General features: G+C 42.9%; 1 long non-coding RNA gene across 1 annotated transcript; it reads left to right on the top strand.

The window, feature by feature from the left end:
- Window positions 1-15,426: 15,426 nt before the first annotated feature.
- On the top strand, window positions 15,427-17,153 carry LOC139839107 (uncharacterized). Its single transcript, XR_011756804.1, has 3 exons — window positions 15,427-15,603; window positions 15,705-16,077; window positions 16,947-17,153. It is a non-coding gene; the product is annotated as an uncharacterized lncRNA (long non-coding RNA).
- Window positions 17,154-17,941: the final 788 nt, after the last annotated feature.

Below are 17,941 nucleotides of genomic sequence, written 5' to 3'. Positions count from 1 at the left end.
CACTTGTTATATTACTTTGTGTTGACAATTATCCATGAGATAAATATGTTGAAGTTGAAAGCAACCGCTGAAACTTACATCTTCCTTTGTGTTGTTTCAAAGCTTTCTACTAAGAACTTATTGCTTATGAGTTAACTGTTATGCAAGTCTTATTGATGCTTGTCTTGAAAGTATTATTCATGAAAAGTCTTTGCTATATGATTCATTTGTTTACTCATTATCTTCATCATTGCTTCGAATCGTTGCATTCATCTCATGTGCTTTACAATAGTATGACCAAGATTATGATAGCATGTCACTTCAGAAATTATCTTTGTTATCATTTACCTACTCGAGGGCGAGTAGGAACTAAGCTTGGGGATGCTTGATACGTCCCAAACGTATCTATAATTTCTTATGTTCCATGCTACTTTTATGATGATACTCACATGTTTTATACACATTATATGTCGTTATTATGCATTTTCCGGCACTAACCTATTGACGAGATGCTGAAGAGCCAGTTGCTGTCTTCTGCTGTTTTTGGTTTCAGAAATCCTAGTAAGGAAATATTCTCGGAATCGGACAAAATCAACGCCCAGGGTCCTATTTTCACACGAAGCTTCCAGAAGACCGAAGAGGATAAGAAGTGGGGCCACGAGGCGGCCACACACTAGGGCGGCGCGGCCTGGGCCTTGGCCGCGCCGGCCTGTTGTGTGGGGCCCTCGTGTGGCCCCCTGACCTGCCCTTCCGCCTACTTAAAGCCTCCGTCGCGAAACCCCCAGTACCGAGAGTCACGATACGGAAAACCTTCCAGAGACGCCACCGCCGCCAATCCCATCTCGGGGGATTCAGGAGATCGCCTCCGGCACCCTGTCGGAGAGGGGAATCATCTCCCGGAGGACTCTTCATCGCCATGATCGCCTCCGGATTGATGTGTGAGTAGTTCACCCCTGGACCATGGGTCCATAGCAGTAGCTAGATGGTCGTCTTCTCCTAATTGTGCTATCATGCTCGATCTTGTGAGCTGCCTATCATGATCAAGATCGTTTCTTTGTAATCCTACATGTTGTGTTTGTTGGGATCCGATGGATATTGAATACTATGTCAAGTTGATTATCAATCTATCATATGTGTTGTTTATGTTCTTGCATGCTCTCCGTTGCTAGTAGAGGCTCTGGCCAAGTTGATACTTGTGACTCCAAGAGGGAGTATTTATGCTCGATAGTGGGTTCATGCCTCCATTAAATCTGGGACAGTGACAGAAAGTTCTAAGGTTGTGGATGTGCTGTTGCCACTAGGGATAAAACATCGATGCTTTGTCTAAGGATATTTGTGTTGATTACATTACGCACCATACTTAATGCAATTGTCTGTTGCTTGCAACTTAATACCGGAAGGGGTTCGGATGATAACCTGAAAGTGGACTTTTTAGGCATAGATGCATGCTGGATGGCGGTCTATGTACTTTGTCGTAATGCCCTGATTAAATCTCATAGTACTCATCATGATATATGTATGTGCATTGTTATGCCTTCTTTATTTGTCAATTGCCCAACTGTAATTTGTTCACCCAACATGCTAATTATCTTATGGGAGAGACACCGCTAGTGAACTGTGGACCCCGGTCCTATTCTTTACATCTGAAATACAATCTACTGCAATACTTGTTCTTTACTGTTCTTCGCAAACAATCATCTTCCACACAATACGGTTAATCCTTTGTTCACAGCAAGCCGGTGAGATTGACAACCTCACTGTTATGTTGGGGCAAAGTACTTTGGTTGTGTTGTGCAGGTTCCACGTTGGCGCCGGAATCACTGGTGTTGCGCCGCACTACACTTCGCCGCCATCAACCTTCAACGTGCTTCTTGGCTCCTCCTGGTTCGATAAACCTTGGTTTCTTTCTGAAGGAAAACTTGCTGCTGTCTGCATCACACCTTCCTCTTGGGGTTCCCAACGGACGTGTGTTAATTGCACGCATCAGTAACCATGTTTCTGGGGACGCCATCAACCTGTTACACCTTTGTTGAATATCATGTGAGTTGCTATGCATGTTCGTCTTGTCTGAAGTAAGGGAGATTTCTCATGATTAAATGGTTTGAGTATGCATATTGTTAGAGAAGAACATTGGGCCTCCAACCAAAGCCATGTATCATGGTGGAAGTTTCAGCTTGGACATTAATCCTCAAATCTCTTATGAGAATATTATATGTTGTTGAATGCTTAAAGCATAAAAGAGGAGTCCATTATCTGTTTTCTATGTTGTCCCGGTATGGATGTCCTCAAGTTGAGATCTATCAAAATTGAGAAATCAAATGCGATCTATCTCCTTGGACCTTTGTACAGGTGGCATAGAGGTACCCCTTTGTGACACTTGGTTGAAACATATGTAATGCAATGATAATCCATGGAAGTCCGAGCTAATTAGGACAAGGTGCGGGCACTATTGGTATTCGATGCATGAGGCTTGCAACTTATAGGAGGTTTTATGTATAACACATATGAATTATTACTACCGTTGACAAAATTGCTTCCATGTTTTCAAAATAAAAAGCTCTAGCACATGAGTAATCCCTGCTTCCCTCTGCGAAGGGCCTTTCTTTTACTTTATGTTGAGTCAGTTTACCTACTTCTTTCTATCTTAGAAGCAAACACTTGTGTCAACTGTGTGCATTGATTCTTACATGTTTACTTATTGCACTTGTTATATTACATTATGTTGATAACTATCCATGAGATATACATGTTACAAGTTGAAAGCAATTGCTGAAACTTTAATCATCCTTTGTGTTCTGCAAAACCTTCTATTAAGAATCTATTACTTTATGAGTTAACTCTTATGCAAGACTTATTGATGCTTGTCTTGAAAGTACTATTCATGAAAAGTCTTTGCTATATGATTCAATTGTTTAGTCATTATCTATTTGTTAACAAACTATAGACCATTGCTTCGAATCACTTCATTCATCTCATATGCTTTACAATAGTATTGATCAAGATTATGATAGTAGCATGTCACTTCAGAAATTATCCTTGTTATCGTTTACCTACTCGAGGGCGAGTAGGAACTAAGCTTGGGGATGCTTGATACGTCTCAAACGTATCAATAATTTCTTATGTTCCATGCTAGTTTTATGACAATACTCACATGTTTTATATACACTTTACATCATTTTGATGCATTTTCCGGTACTAACCTATTAACAAGATGCCGAAGCGCCATTGCTGTCATTGTTTTTGGTTTCAGAAATCCTACACAGGAAATATTCTCGGAATTGGACGAAACAAAAGGCCACGGTCTTATTTTCCACGGAGCCTTCCAGAACACCGAAGAGGAGACGAAGAGGAGCCACGAGGCGGCCACACCATAGGGGGGGGCGGGCCCACCCCTGGCCGCGCCGCCATATGGGGTGGGCCCCTCGGGCGCCCCCCGACTCTGCCCCATCGCCTATTTATGAAGGATAACGTTGCATAGAAAACAAAAATTTTTCTACCGCGAACATGCAATCCAAGCCAAGATGCAATCTAGAAGACGGTAGCAACGAGGGGATGATCGAGGCTCACCCTTGAAGATTTCCAAAGCCTACAAGATGAGGCTCTTGTTGCTGCGGTAGACGTTCACTTGCCGCTTGCAAAAGCGCGTAGAAGATCTTGATCACGACGCCACAAACGGGCAGCACCTCCGTACTCGCTCACACGTTCGGTTGTTGATGAAGACGACGTCCACCTCCCCGTTCCAGCGGGCAGCGGAAGTAGTAGCTCCTCTTGAATCCGACAGCACGACGGCGTGGTGTCGGTGGCGGTGGAGAATCCCGGCGGAGCTTCGCTAAGCATGCGGGGAAGAAGGAGGAGTGGGGCGGCTAGGGTTTGGGGAGAGGGGGGCGCTGGCCATCTAGGTGGTGCGGCCACCTTGTTGTGTTGGGGTGGTCGGCCCCCTCCCCTTGTCCCTCATTATATAGGTGGAACACCCAAGAGTTGGTCTACAAGTCTTCGAATAAGACCCCAAACCAAAACCTTCCATATGACATGAAACCTACCCAAGCTAGGACTCCCACTAGAGGTGGGATTCCCACCTTCCCTTGGGAGGGGGTGGCCGGCCACCTTAGGTGGAGTCCACCTGGGACTCCACCCCTTAGGGTTGGCCGGCCATAGTGGTGGAGTCCCTTCGGGACTCCGCCTTCCAAAGTGACTTTCTTCCGGAATATTCTAGAACCTTCTAGAACCTTCCATAAATGCACCGGATCATTTTCAAACACATAAAATGACTTCCTATATATGAATCTTATTCTCCGGACCATTCCGGAACTCCTCGTGATGTCCGGGATCTCATCCGGGACTTCGAACAAATCTTCTAACTCCATTCCATATTCAAATACTACCATTTCAACATCAAACCTTAAGTGTGTCACCCTACGGTTCGTGAACTATGTGGACATGGTTGAGTACTCTCTCCGACCAATAACCAATAGCGGGATCTGGAGATCCATAATGGCTCCCACATATTCAACGATGACTTAGTGATCGAATGAACCATTCACATACGATACCAATTCCCTTTGTCACGCGATATTTTACTTGTCCGAGGTTTGATCATCGGTATCTTTCTATACCTTGTTCAACCTCGTCTCCTGACAAGTACTCTTTACTCGTACCGTGGTATGTGGTCTCTTATGAACTTATTCATATGCTTGCAAGACATTAGACGACATTCCACCGAGAGGGCCCAGAGTATAGCTATCCGTCATCGGGATGGACAAATCCCACTGTTGATCCATATGCCTCAACTCATACTTTCCGGATACTTAATCCCACCTTTATAACCTCCCATTTACGCAGTGGCGTTTGATGTAATCAAAGTACCTTTCCGGTATAAGTGATTTACATGATCTCATGGTCGAAAGGACTAGGTAACTATGTATCGAAAGCTTATAGAAAATAACTTAATGACGTGATCTTATGCTACGCTTAATTGGGTGTGTCCATTACATCATTCATATAATGATATAATCTTGTTTATTAATAACATCCAATGTTCATGATTATGAAACTAATCATCTATTAATTAACAAGCTAGTTAAGAGGCTTACTAGGGACTCTTTGTTGTTTACATATCACACATGTATCAATGTTTCGGTTAATACAATTATAGCATGGTATATAAACATTTATCATAAACATAAAGATATATAATAACCACTTTTATTATTGCCTCTTGGGCATATCTCCAACAGTCTCCCACTTGCACTAGAGTCAATAATCTAGATTACATTGTAAGGTACCTAACACCCATGGCATTCTGGTGTTGGTCATGCTTTGCCCTAGGGAGAGCTTTAGTCAATGGATCTGCTACATTCAGATCAGTGTGTACTTTGCAAATCTTTACTTCTCCATCTTCGATGTACTCGCGAATCGAATGATAACGCAGCTTGATATGCTTCAGCCTCTTGTGTGACCTTGGTTCTTGTGCATTGGCGATGGCACCCATGTTGTCACAATAGATGACTAATGGGTCCAATGCACTAGGAACCACACCGAGCTCTACAATGAACCTCTTCATCCATACCGCTTCTGATGAAGCCTCCGGCCGCTATGTACTCCGATTCTGTTGAGGATTTCGCCACCGTGCACCGCTTCGAGCTTGCCCAGCCATCGCAGCACCATTCAATATAAACACGTACCCGCACCGTGACTTAGAGTCATCGGGATCGTTGTTCCAACTTGCATCGGTGTAACTTGTTACAACGAGCTCTTGGTCACCTCCATAACAAAGAAACATATCCTTAGTTCTTTTCAAGTATTTCAGATATTCTTGACCGTCTGTCCAAATGTTCCATTCCCGGATCACTTTGATATCTCGCTAGTCAAACTAACAAGCATGTGCTATATCTGGTCTTGTACATAGCATGGCATACATGATAGAGCCTATCGCCGAGGCATAGGGATCCGACTCATCATTTCTCTTTCTTCTGCCGTAGCCGGACCTTGAGTCTTACTCAAGACCTTGCACAGTAACATAGGTAAGAATCCTTTCTTACTTTCGTCCATTCTAAACTTCTTTAGAATCTTGTCCAGTGTATGTACTGTGATAGCCCTATTAGACGTCTTGATCTATCTCTATAAATCTTGATGCCTAATATATACGATGCTTCACCAAGGTCTTTCATTGAAAAACTATTATTCAAATAACCCTTTACACTGCTTAATAGTTCTATATCATTCCCAATCAATAATATGTCATCTACATATAATATCAGGAATGCTACAGAGCTCCCACTCACTTTCTTGTAAATACAGGCCTCTCCATGACACTGTATAAACCCGAAGTCTTTGATCACCTTATCAAAGCGTCGGTTCCAACTTCTTGATGCTTGCTTCAGTCCATAAATTGAACGCTGAAGTTTGCATACTTTGTCAGCATTTTTAGGATCGACAAAACCTTTGGGTTGTACCATATACAACTCTTCCTCAATGTCTCCATTAAGAAACGCCGTTTTGACATCCATCTGCCAAATCTCATAATCGAAAAATGCAGCTATTGCTAACAAAATCCTCACAGATTTTAGCTTCGCTACAGGTGAGAAAGTCTCATCGTAGTCAACACCTTGAATTTGTCGGAAACCCTTTGCGACAAGTCGAGCTTTATAGACAGTAATATTACCATCAGCATCTGTTTTTCTCTTGAAGATCCATTTACTCTCGACAGCCTTTCGGCTATCAGGTAAGTCTACCAAAGTCCACACTTTGTTATCATACATGGATCCCATTTCAGATTTCATGGCTTCTTGCCATTTGTTGGAATCTGGGCTCATCATCGCTTCTTCATACGTCGCAGGGTCTTCATCATTGTTGTCCACAATCATGACATTTAGACAAGGATCATACCAATCAGGAGTGGCACGTTCCCTTGTCGATCTGCGAGGTTCAGTAGCTATCTCATTTGAAGTTTCATGATCATTATCATTAGCTTCCTCTGTTGCCGGTGTAGGCGGCACAGGAACTTCTTCCGATACTGCGCTACTCTGATCAACGAGCAAAGATTCTTCAATCTCATCGAGTTCTACTTTTCTTCCAGTCACTTCTTTAGTGAGAAATTCTGTCTCAAGAAAGGTTCCGTTCTTAGCAACAAAGATCTTGCCTTCGGATCTGTGATAGAAAGTGTACCCTATAGTTTCCTTAGGGTATCCTATGAAGAAGCATTTCTCCGCTTTGGGTTCTAGCTTGTCCGGTTGTAACTTTTTTACATAGGCTTCGCAACCCCAAACTTTAAGGAACGACAGCTTAGGTTTCTTATTAAACCATAATTCATACGGTGTCGTTTCAACGGATTTTGATGGTGCTCTATTTAAAGTGAATGCGGCTATCTCTAATGCATAACTCCAAAAAGATAAAGGTAAATCAGTAAGAGACATCAGAGAACGAACCATATCTAAGAGAGTTCGATTACGACGTTCGGACACACCGTTTCGTTGTGGTGTTCCCGGCGGTGTCAATTGTGAAAGTATTCCGCATTTCTTTAAATGCATGCCAAACTCATAACTCAGATATTCACCTCCGCGATCAGATCGTAGAAATTTAATCTTCTTGTTACGTTGATTTTCTACTTCACTTTGGAATTCCTTAAACTTCTCGAAAGTTTCGGATTTATGTTTCATGAAATAGATATACCCATATCTACTCAGATCATCTGTGAAGGTTAGAACATAACGATAACCACCGCGCGATGCTACACTCATTGGTCCGCACACATCGGTATGTATGATTTCCAATAAGTCAGTAGCTCGCTCCATAATACCAGAGAATGGAGTCTTAGTCATTTTTCCCATCAGACATGCTTCGCATCTATCAATTGACTCAAAGTCAAGTGATTCAAGTAATCCATCGGTATGGAGTTTCTTCATGCGTTTCACTCCAATATGACCAAGACGACAGTGCCACATATAAGTAGAATTATCATTCAATTTAATTCGTTTAGCATCAATGTTATGTATATGTGTATCACTACTATCGAGATCTAATAGAAATAAGCCATTCTTTTCAGGTGCTCGACCATAAAAGATATTATTCATAAAAATAGAACAACCATTATTCTCAGACTTGAATGAATAACCGTCTTGCATTAAACAAGATCCAGATATAATGTTCATGCTCAACGCGGGTACAAAATAACCGTTATTGAGGCTTAAAACTAATCCCGAAGGTAGATGTAGAGGAAGTGTGCCGACAGCGATCACATCGACTTTGGATCCATTTCCAACGCGCATCGTCACTTCATCCTTTAGTAGTCTTCGTTTGTTCTTTAGTTCCTGTTTCGAGTTACAAATATGAGCAACCGAACCAGTATCAAATACCCAGGTACTAGTGCGAGAACCAGTAAGATAAACATCTATAACATGTATATCAGATATACCTTCTTTCTTCTTCTTGACAAGGCCGCTCTTCAGATCCGCCAAATACTTGGAGCAATTACACTTCAGTTGTCCCTTCTCCTTGCGGTAATAGCACTCAGCATCAGGCTTAGGGCCAGTCTTAGGTTTCACAGGAGGCGTGGCAGCTTTCTTGCCACCCTTCTTGAATTTTCCCTTAGACTTGCCCTGTTTCTTGAAACTGGTGGTCTTGTTGACCATCAACACTTGGTGCTCTTTCTTGATCTCAATCTCAGCAGATTTTAGCATGGAGAAGAGTTCAGGTAACTCTTTGTTCATGTTCTGCATATTGTAATTCATCACAAAGTTCTTGTAACTAGGTGGCAATGATTGAAGGACACGATTAATCCCCAGTCGGTTAGGAATCACTATTCCCAAATCACTGAGTTTCTTCGCATGCCCGGTCATGGCGAGCATGTGCTCACTAACGGAGCTGCCTTCTTCCATCATGCAACTGAAGAAGTGTTTCGATGCTTCATAGCATTCCACGGCCGCATGAGTTTCAAAAATAGTTTTTAACTCATTGATTAACTCATGTGGATCGTGGTGCTCAAAACGTTTTTGAAGATCGGCTTCCAGACTGCACAGGATGGCACACTGAACTTGAGAGTACCGAGTTTTCCGAGTCGCGTAAACATTCTTTACTTCATCGGTTTCAGTTTCTGCAGGAGGGTCACCTAGCGGTGCATCAAGCACATATTGCAGATTTCTGCCATTGAGGAAAATCCTCACATGACGGAACCAGTCGGTGAAGTTGCTACCATTGCTCTTAAGCTTTTCTTTCTCTAGGAACTGGTTAAAATTGATTGGGGACGCCATATCTACAACATATATTTGCAATAGTTTAGACTAATGTTTATGATAAATTGAGTTCAAATTTTAATTCAACATAATTAAAAACTAGGTGAACTCCCACTCAAAACAATATCCCTCGCATTGTTTTAGTGATCACACGAACCAAATCCACCACACCAAGTCCGATCATCACGAGACAAGATGTAACTTCAATGGCGAACACTCAAAGTGTTCATCATATCAATCATATGATTCATGCTCTACCTTTCGGTATCACGTGTTCCGAGACCATGTCTGTACATGCTAGACTCGTCAAGGCCACCTTAGTATCCGCATGTGCAAAACTGTCTTGCACCCGTTGTATGCACTTGTTGAGTCTATCACACCCGATCATCACGAGATGCTTCGAAACGACAAGTCTTGGCAACGGTGCTACTAAGGATGAACACTTTATTATCTTGATATTTTAGTGAGAGGGATCATCTTATAATGCTACCGTTGCGATCTAAGCAAAATAAGATGCATAAAGGATTAACATCACATGCAGTTCATATGTGATATGATATGGCCCTTTTGTCTTTGCGCCTTTGATCTTCATCTCCAAAGCACGGACATGATCTTCATCATCAACAGGCATGATCTCCATCATCGTCGGTGAAGCACCAAGGTCAATGGCGCCGTCTTCATGATTGTCCTCCATGTAGCAACTATTACAACTACTTTGAAATACTACTCAACATGAAATTTAAAGACAACCATAAGGTTTCCCGCCGGTTGCCACAATACAATAATGATCATCTCATACATAGTCATCATCACATTATGGCCATATCACATCACCAAACCCTGCAAAAACAAGTTAGACGTTCTCTAATTTGGTTTGCATATTTTACGTGGTTTAGGGTTTTCGAGTGAGATCCAATCTACCTACGAACATGAACCACAACGGTGATACTAGTGTTGTCAATAGAAGAGTAAATTGAATCTTCACTATAGTAGGAGAGACAGACACCCGCAAAGCCACTTATGCAATACAAGTTGCATGTCGAGCGTGGAGCAAATCTCATGAACGCGGTCATGTAAAGTTAGCCCGAGCCGCTTCATCCCACTATGCCACAAAGATGCAAAGTACTCAAACTAAAGATAACAAAAGCATCAACGCCCACAAAACCATTGTGTTCTACTCGTGCAACCATCTATGCATAGACACGGCTCTGATACCACTGTAGGATAACGTTGCATAGAAAACAAAAATTTTCCTACCGCGAACATGCAATCCAAGCCAAGATGCAATCTAGAAGACGGTAGCAACGAGGGGATGATCGAGACTCACCCTTGAAGATTTCCAAAGCCTACAAGATGAGGCTCTTGTTGCTGCGGTAGACGTTCACTTGCCGCTTGCAAAAGCGCGTAGAAGATCTTGATCACGGTGCCACGAACGGGCAGCACCTCCGTACTCGGTCACACGTTCGGTTGTTGATGAAGACGATGTCCACCTCCCCGTTCCAGCGGGCAGCGGAAGTAGTAGCTCCTCTTGAATCCGACAGCACGACGGCGTGGTGTCGGTGGCGGTGGAGAATCCCGGCGGAGCTTCGCTAAGCGTCCGGGGAAGAAGGAGGAGTGGGGCGGCTAGGGTTTGGGGAGAGGGGGCGCCGGCCATCTAGGTGGTGCGGCCACCTTGTTGTGTTGGGGTGGTCGGCCCCCTCCCCTTGTCCCTCATTATATAGGTGGAACACCCAAGAGTTGGTCTACAAGTCTTCGAATAAGACCCCAAACCAAAACCTTCCATATGACATGAAACCTACCCAAGCTAGGACTCCCACTAGAGGTGGGATTCCCACCTTCCCTTGGGAGGGGGTGGCCGGCCACCTTAGGTGGAGTCCACCTGGGACTCCACCCCTTAGGGTTGGCCAGCCATGGTGGTGGAGTCCCTTCGGGACTCCGCCTTCCAAAGTGACTTTCTTCCGGAATATTCTAGAACCTTCTAGAACCTTCCATAAATGCACCGGATCATTTTCAAACACATAAAATGACTTCCTATATATGAATCTTATTCTCCGGACCATTCCGGAACTCCTCGTGATGTCCGGGATCTCATCCGGGACTTCGAACAAATCTTCTAACTCCATTCCATATTCAAATACTACCATTTCAACATCAAACCTTAAGTGTGTCACCCTACGGTTCGTGAACTATGTGGACATGGTTGAGTACTCTCTCCGACCAATAACCAATAGCGGGATCTGGAGATCCATAATGGCTCCCACATATTCAACGATGACTTAGTGATCGAATGAACCATTCACATACGATACCAATTCCCTTTGTCATGCGATATTTTACTTGTCCGAGGTTTGATCATCGGTATCTTTCTATACCTTGTTCAACCTCGTCTCCTGACAAGTACTCTTTACTCGTACCGTGGTATGTGGTCTCTTATGAACTTATTCATATGCTTGCAAGACATTAGACGACATTCCACCGAGAGGGCCCAGAGTATATCTATCCGTCATCGGGATGGACAAATCCCACTGTTGATCCATATGCCTCAACTCATACTTTCCAGATACTTAATCCCACCTTTATAACCACCCATTTACGTAGTGGCGTTTGATGTAATCAAAGTACCTTTCCGGTATAAGTGATTTACATGATCTCATGGTCGAAAGGACTAGGTAACTATGTATCGAAAGCTTATAGCAAATAACTTAATGACGTGATCTTATGCTACGCTTAATTGGGTGTGTCCATTACATCATTCATATAATGATATAATCTTGGTTATTAATAACATCCAATGTTCATGATTATGAAACTAATCATCTATTAATTAACAAGCTAGTTAAGAGGCTTACTAGGGACTCTTTGTTGTTTACATATCACACATGTATCAATGTTTCGGTTAATACAATTATAGCATGGTATATAAACATTTATCATAAACATAAAGATATATAATAACCACTTTTATTATTGCCTCTTGGGCATATCTCCAACAATTTATTCCTTCCATCGCGAAAACCCTAGTACCGAGAGCCACGATACGAGAAAAGTTCCAGAGACGCCGCCGCCGTCAACCCTACCTCGGGGGGTTCTGAAGATCGCCTCCGGCACCCTGCCGGAGAGGGGAATCATCACCGAAGGGCTCTACATCACCATGCCCGCCTCCGGACTGATGCGTGAGTAGTTCATCCTTGGACTATGGGTCCATAGCAGTAGCTAGATGGTTGTCTTCTCCTCTTGTGCTATCATGTTTAGATCTTGTGAGATGCCTATCATGATCAAGATCATCTATTTGTAATGCTACATGTTGTGTTTGTTGGGATCCGATGAATATGGAATACTATGTCAAGTTGATTATCGATCTATCATATATGTGTTGTTTATGATCTTGCATGCTCTCCGTTGCTAGTAGTGGCTCTGGCCAAGTTGATACTTGTGACTCCAAGAGGGAGTATTTATGTTCGATAGTGGGTTCATGCCTCCATTGAATCTGGGACAGTGACAGAAAGTTCTAAGGTTGTGGATGTGCTGTTGCCACTAGGGATAAAACATCAATGCTTTGTCTAAGGATATTTGTATTGTTTACATTACGCACAGTACTTAATGCAATTGTCTGTTGTTTGCAACTTAATATTGTAAGGGGTGCGGATGCTAACCCGAAGGTAGACTTTTTAGGCATAGATGCATGCTGGATAGCGGTCTATGTTCTTTGTCGTAATGCCCTAAGTAAATCTCATAGTAGTCATCACGATATGTATGTGCATTGTTATGCCCTCTCTATTTGTCAATTGCCCAACTATAATTTGTTCACCCAACATGCTATTTATCTTATTGGAGAGACACCACTAGTGAACTGTGGACCCCGGTCCATTCTTTTACATCTGAAATACAACCTACTGCAATCATTGTTCTCTGTTGTTCTTTGCAAACTAACATCATTCTCCACACCATACGTTTAATCCTTTGTTTACAGCAAGCCGGTGAGATTGACAACCTCACTGTTAAGTTGGGGCAAAGTATTTTGATTGTGTTGTGCAGGTTCCACGTTGGCGCCGGAATCCCTGGTGTTGCGCCGCACTACACTCCTTCACCAACAACCTTCACGTGGCCTTCATCTCCTACTGGTTCGATAACCTTGGTTTCTTACTGAGGGAAAACTTGCTGCTGTACGCATCACACCTTCCTCTTGGGGTTCCCAACGGACGTGTGCTTCACGCGTCATCACCGCTCTGGAGGCGGAGATCGACGTGGTGCTCGTCACCCTCACTGACGAGCAGAGCGCGAAGGAACGCTTCTTCCCGGATAACTACGACGCCTGGACGGAGTTCTTCCGGCGAAGGTATGAGCGAGAACTTGCCGTGTACGATGGCTGTGGGGACCCCGGACTAACTGTCCGAAATACCCTGTTATGCTTTCAACTCACGATCCCATGATCAGTGCACCATGAGCACATAACCGAACTGAATATCCAGAATTACATCATCCATTACAATACCGAATAAATAAGTCTTACAATAGCGGGGTCACATGACCCAGTCATACATAAATGCCACAACGGGCGAGTTCACACACATAGCAGCGGATACACGTCAACGTCGTCGGGCCCAAGTCATGCCTTAGACCTACAGGCGTCTGACTTGGAGATCGTCCTAGGTCGCATAGTCGTCCTGGTATCCTCCATCATCTTCATAGTCCTCCTCATAGTCTGGCCAAGTTAATAGCCAGGGACAAAGCCGTGAGTACATTTGGAATTGTACTCGCAAACCATCACAAAGGGGTGCTAACATAAACTATCTAGAAGAGACAAGAGAGGAAGAACAGTTTCTCTTGTGGATATAGCATGCATCAACATCAAGTGCCGACATAGCGTCCCGGCTTCTCAAGTGAAGGGAACACTATTGGTGTTCTATGGCATCTCTATATCTTTATTGAAGAAGATACTTCAAAAGACATCCTATGACATCTCTATATCTTTATTGAAGAAGAGTTGCATTTCTCCATCTCAATTGATGGGTATGCGAGGGAAGGTTCTATGACATCTCTATATCTTTATTGAAGAAGAGTTGCATTTCTCCATCTCAATTGATGGGTATGCGAGGGAACGTTCTATGACATCTCTATATCTTTATTGAAGAAGAGTTGCATTTCTCCATCTCAATTGATGGGTATGCGAGGGAAGGTTCTATGACATCTCTATATCTTTATTGAAGAAGAGTTCCTCTTCACGAAACATTAGGTAGGTGTTCCCCACTTGGTCTCAATTTTTCCACGACCATCTCCATATGGCCAACACACACCCTTTTTCCGTACCCTTCCGGTATATAAAACGCAACACTTTCTTTGCAAAGCATTTGTCAAAACAAAACGCAAGCCCCGGTAAAGGTAGACCTTTGCAACCCGTCCATGACCGCGGATGCGGCTATTCGAATAGATTTAACTCTGCAGAGTGTGCGCACTTTCCCCACAAGAACTGATAAATCCGCCGGGATCATCCCCGGATCGTCATACGTGTCACATCCCATAATTTTCCAAATTTTGGAATGTGATATAAAAATAAAATCTAAGCTTGTTTGTTTGTCTTGGTTGAAAATTTGACAAGGAACTAAAACTTTCTAAAAAGTTTTTCCAAAAATGGAGTTTTCAAAAAAAAAAACATGCATTGCATTCATAAGCATCATGGCATCTTTGCATATCATAGGAATTTTGAGCGAAATTCAAGTTTATAAAGAAACCTTAAACCCAAAGGAATGCAAATAAAAATTATATAGGCCTTTGTGCCAAATCCGATTTCTTTTCAAAATGTTTTAAAACTGATTCCAAAGCATTCTTCATTGAATAAGGAATCCACTGATATTTTATCTAAATTTGTCTAACTTGTTTTGACTTACTTTTAATCAAATTTGGTTTTTAAATTATTTCCAAATACTAAATCAGAAAACGAAATAGAAGAAAAAAAAAAAAAAAAAAAAAAGCGGGGCACCAGCCAAGCAACTCAACGAGCTGCCCAGCCAGAGCCGCGCACGGGACAGGCCGAGCGGCCAAGACCAAGCTCTAGGCCACGTATCAACCAGCAAGCACATCCTCACATAGTCACGTTGCTTCTATTTTCATTTTTTTCTTTTGGCTGACACGAGTGGGTCCTACTGCCACCTCAGCTCGTCTTCAAGCCCAGTCATGAAGCGTCGCACAGCACACGCACGAACATACAGTCGGTTTCCCGTGTTTACTCCCGATTTGATTACAGGCGATTTAAGCCACCATTTGACGCACCGTTTCCTCCTATTTAAGCCCCATTCTCTCCTCTTCATTTCCCCTCAAATCACACAGACCGATAGCCCCCAGGCTGCTCGAATTTGAGCTCGCAAGTCCGCGGTACCGGCAACTTCCCGGGACGATTCCGGTGAGCACAGTCCATCTTTTTGCCTCTAATTTTCTCCAAACTTCCTATTTCTTCAGTACGCACATCTCAGGCTTTGTTTCGAAATTTTTGGCGCATCACAGAGACGACGCCATATTCAACTGCAGTCCGCGAGAAGGTTTTTCGGCGAGCGACTGCGCGTGAACCAGTGCACCACGACGTCCGTGACTTCGCCATCAAGTTCATCCTGTCAAGCTAAGAGCCTTTGTCTGTTTCTCCATCGCCAAGGAGCACCAGAACTCCGCCTCCGCAAACTCCCGAGCGCCATCGCCGACGTCGCACGGAACTCCGGTCGTTCTTCGTCGTTGTTCCAGGAAGCTCCTGAACACATAAACTGTACCGTCGGAATCATCACGTCGATCATCTTCTACTACTCCTGCATCTCCGGTGACCACCAGAACGCCGTCGCCATTCGCGCCCGACTCACAAGGGTCGTACTTCTGCCAGACTACCAATGTAAGTCACCGGCGCTTTCCTTCACTCGAATCGACCAGACACAGTTCATACTTAATCATAGCAGCTGAGCATTAGCATCCTAGGCCATTAGATCTTAATCTAAGCGTCCACGTATAGCCCAACTAACTCAACCGGTTCAGCCTCCCTGGGACAGATCGATCACTCTGATTGTGCTAGCTAGCTCACGTAAATAAACTTTAAAATTTTATATCTTTAAATCTATAGCTCGGTTTTAGATGATTCTTTTTGCTATGAGCTTATAACTAAATTCTCTACAACTTTCGTTTAGAAAGTCTCTCCATCAGAGCAAGTTTTTCCGACGACTTTTCATACGTCATCAAAATTTAACCGCGAAATGTTTAGTTTCGTAAAATCAATATCTTTTGTTCTTTTTATCCAAATCGTGCAAAAATTATACCTTGAACTCACAAAAATATGAACAACATATTGGAATGATAAAATTTGACTTTTGAACTATTTCAAAATATGTGAATTTGAGTATTTTTCACCATAGGTTTAATCCTATAAATATTTTCAACATAGTTCCTTTTTCCAAAATGATCCTTATGACCATACCTATCTATCAAAACTATTCCTACATTCTTTTCATGTTCCAAGATCATACTTATTCTTCATGCTTTTGTAGCCTATCAATTCTTTCTCATATATCTTAGATGATCCATATAAGTATTTGACTTTGTCCATTCCAATTCAATCTCCCAAAGCTATATCTTGCAAGCCATGCCCTCATGCCATATCTTCCATATCTAAGGACTAAAATAAAAATAAATAACAACTTGTTGTTTGCCTTGCTTGATTTTGTTGTTGTTGGAATGTGTGTTTATGTTGTGCTATCTTTCATCTTATAGTTTGTACGGAGAGCTGCATGTTTTGATTAAGAGAAGTGAACGTTCTTCGACTACCAAAAAGGCAAGTGACACACACCAAAAGTCCCAGTTTTAATTCTTGCACCGTAGTGTTTTTATAGTAGACATGTCTAGGGTTTATGCTTTTTGCTTGCTATTAAATCCTAGTAGTTTAGCTACACCACTCCTAGACTCCCTAGCCGCCATTAAATTTAGTTGTTACCTGCTATGCCATGCAAAAAGGTTTTGATAGAGGTTAAGGAAAAACAACTAAGTTTAATGAATTACCTGGGTGAACGGTGGAGTTATGGAGAGGGTGGCCGTATCGTGGGGCAAGACCCTGGTGCTAGTGCACACTTGCGGAAAGTCACCTGTGCTTAAAGAGATTGTAGACAAATCTTGCTCATTACCAAACCGTACAACCACCTGCTACTATGGCTCTGGCTTGACACAGTCAGTTGTATGACCCCGGATCCTAGGGGGCAGGGGGTGGTCGAGGGTTACTGTAGTTGGGGGCGTGGCCCTTAGAGAATGGTTCCCAAGGACACATTACACGAAGGTCTCGGCCACGGTCTACACCTGTCCTTAAGCAAAATGTGCAACGAGGTAGAAGGATTGACCTGGCCATGTGGGTAAAGGTGTACAACCTCTCGAGAGTGTAAAATCTAAGTACTTAGCCGTGTCCCCGGTTATGGACAACTTGAGCGAACTGACAAGTCCTTGTTCGAAGATCTCCTCATCCCAATTTCTTAAATAAAAAAAATTTGAATGGGTGAACAAGGGTAGGATGGTACATTGGGGCTTTACCAATGCTACTGTTAATTTGGTACATTGGGGTTTTACCAATGTTACTGCTAATTAGATTGAAATAAAATGTTTTGATAAATGATAGGGAAAAATTGGCTTTACGCAAAATTGCCAGAGCTCTACCAGCCAAATGTACACTTAAGTGTTAGGTTGCCATTTGAGTCCACTATAGTGTCATCTTGCCAATACAT

This window comes from Lolium perenne, chromosome 4 (assembly GCF_019359855.2).
Source record: "Lolium perenne isolate Kyuss_39 chromosome 4, Kyuss_2.0, whole genome shotgun sequence".
Lineage (NCBI taxonomy): Eukaryota > Viridiplantae > Streptophyta > Magnoliopsida > Poales > Poaceae > Lolium > Lolium perenne.
The sequence above is the reverse complement of the archived record's forward strand: the minus strand, read 5'-3'. Positions and strand labels throughout refer to the sequence as shown.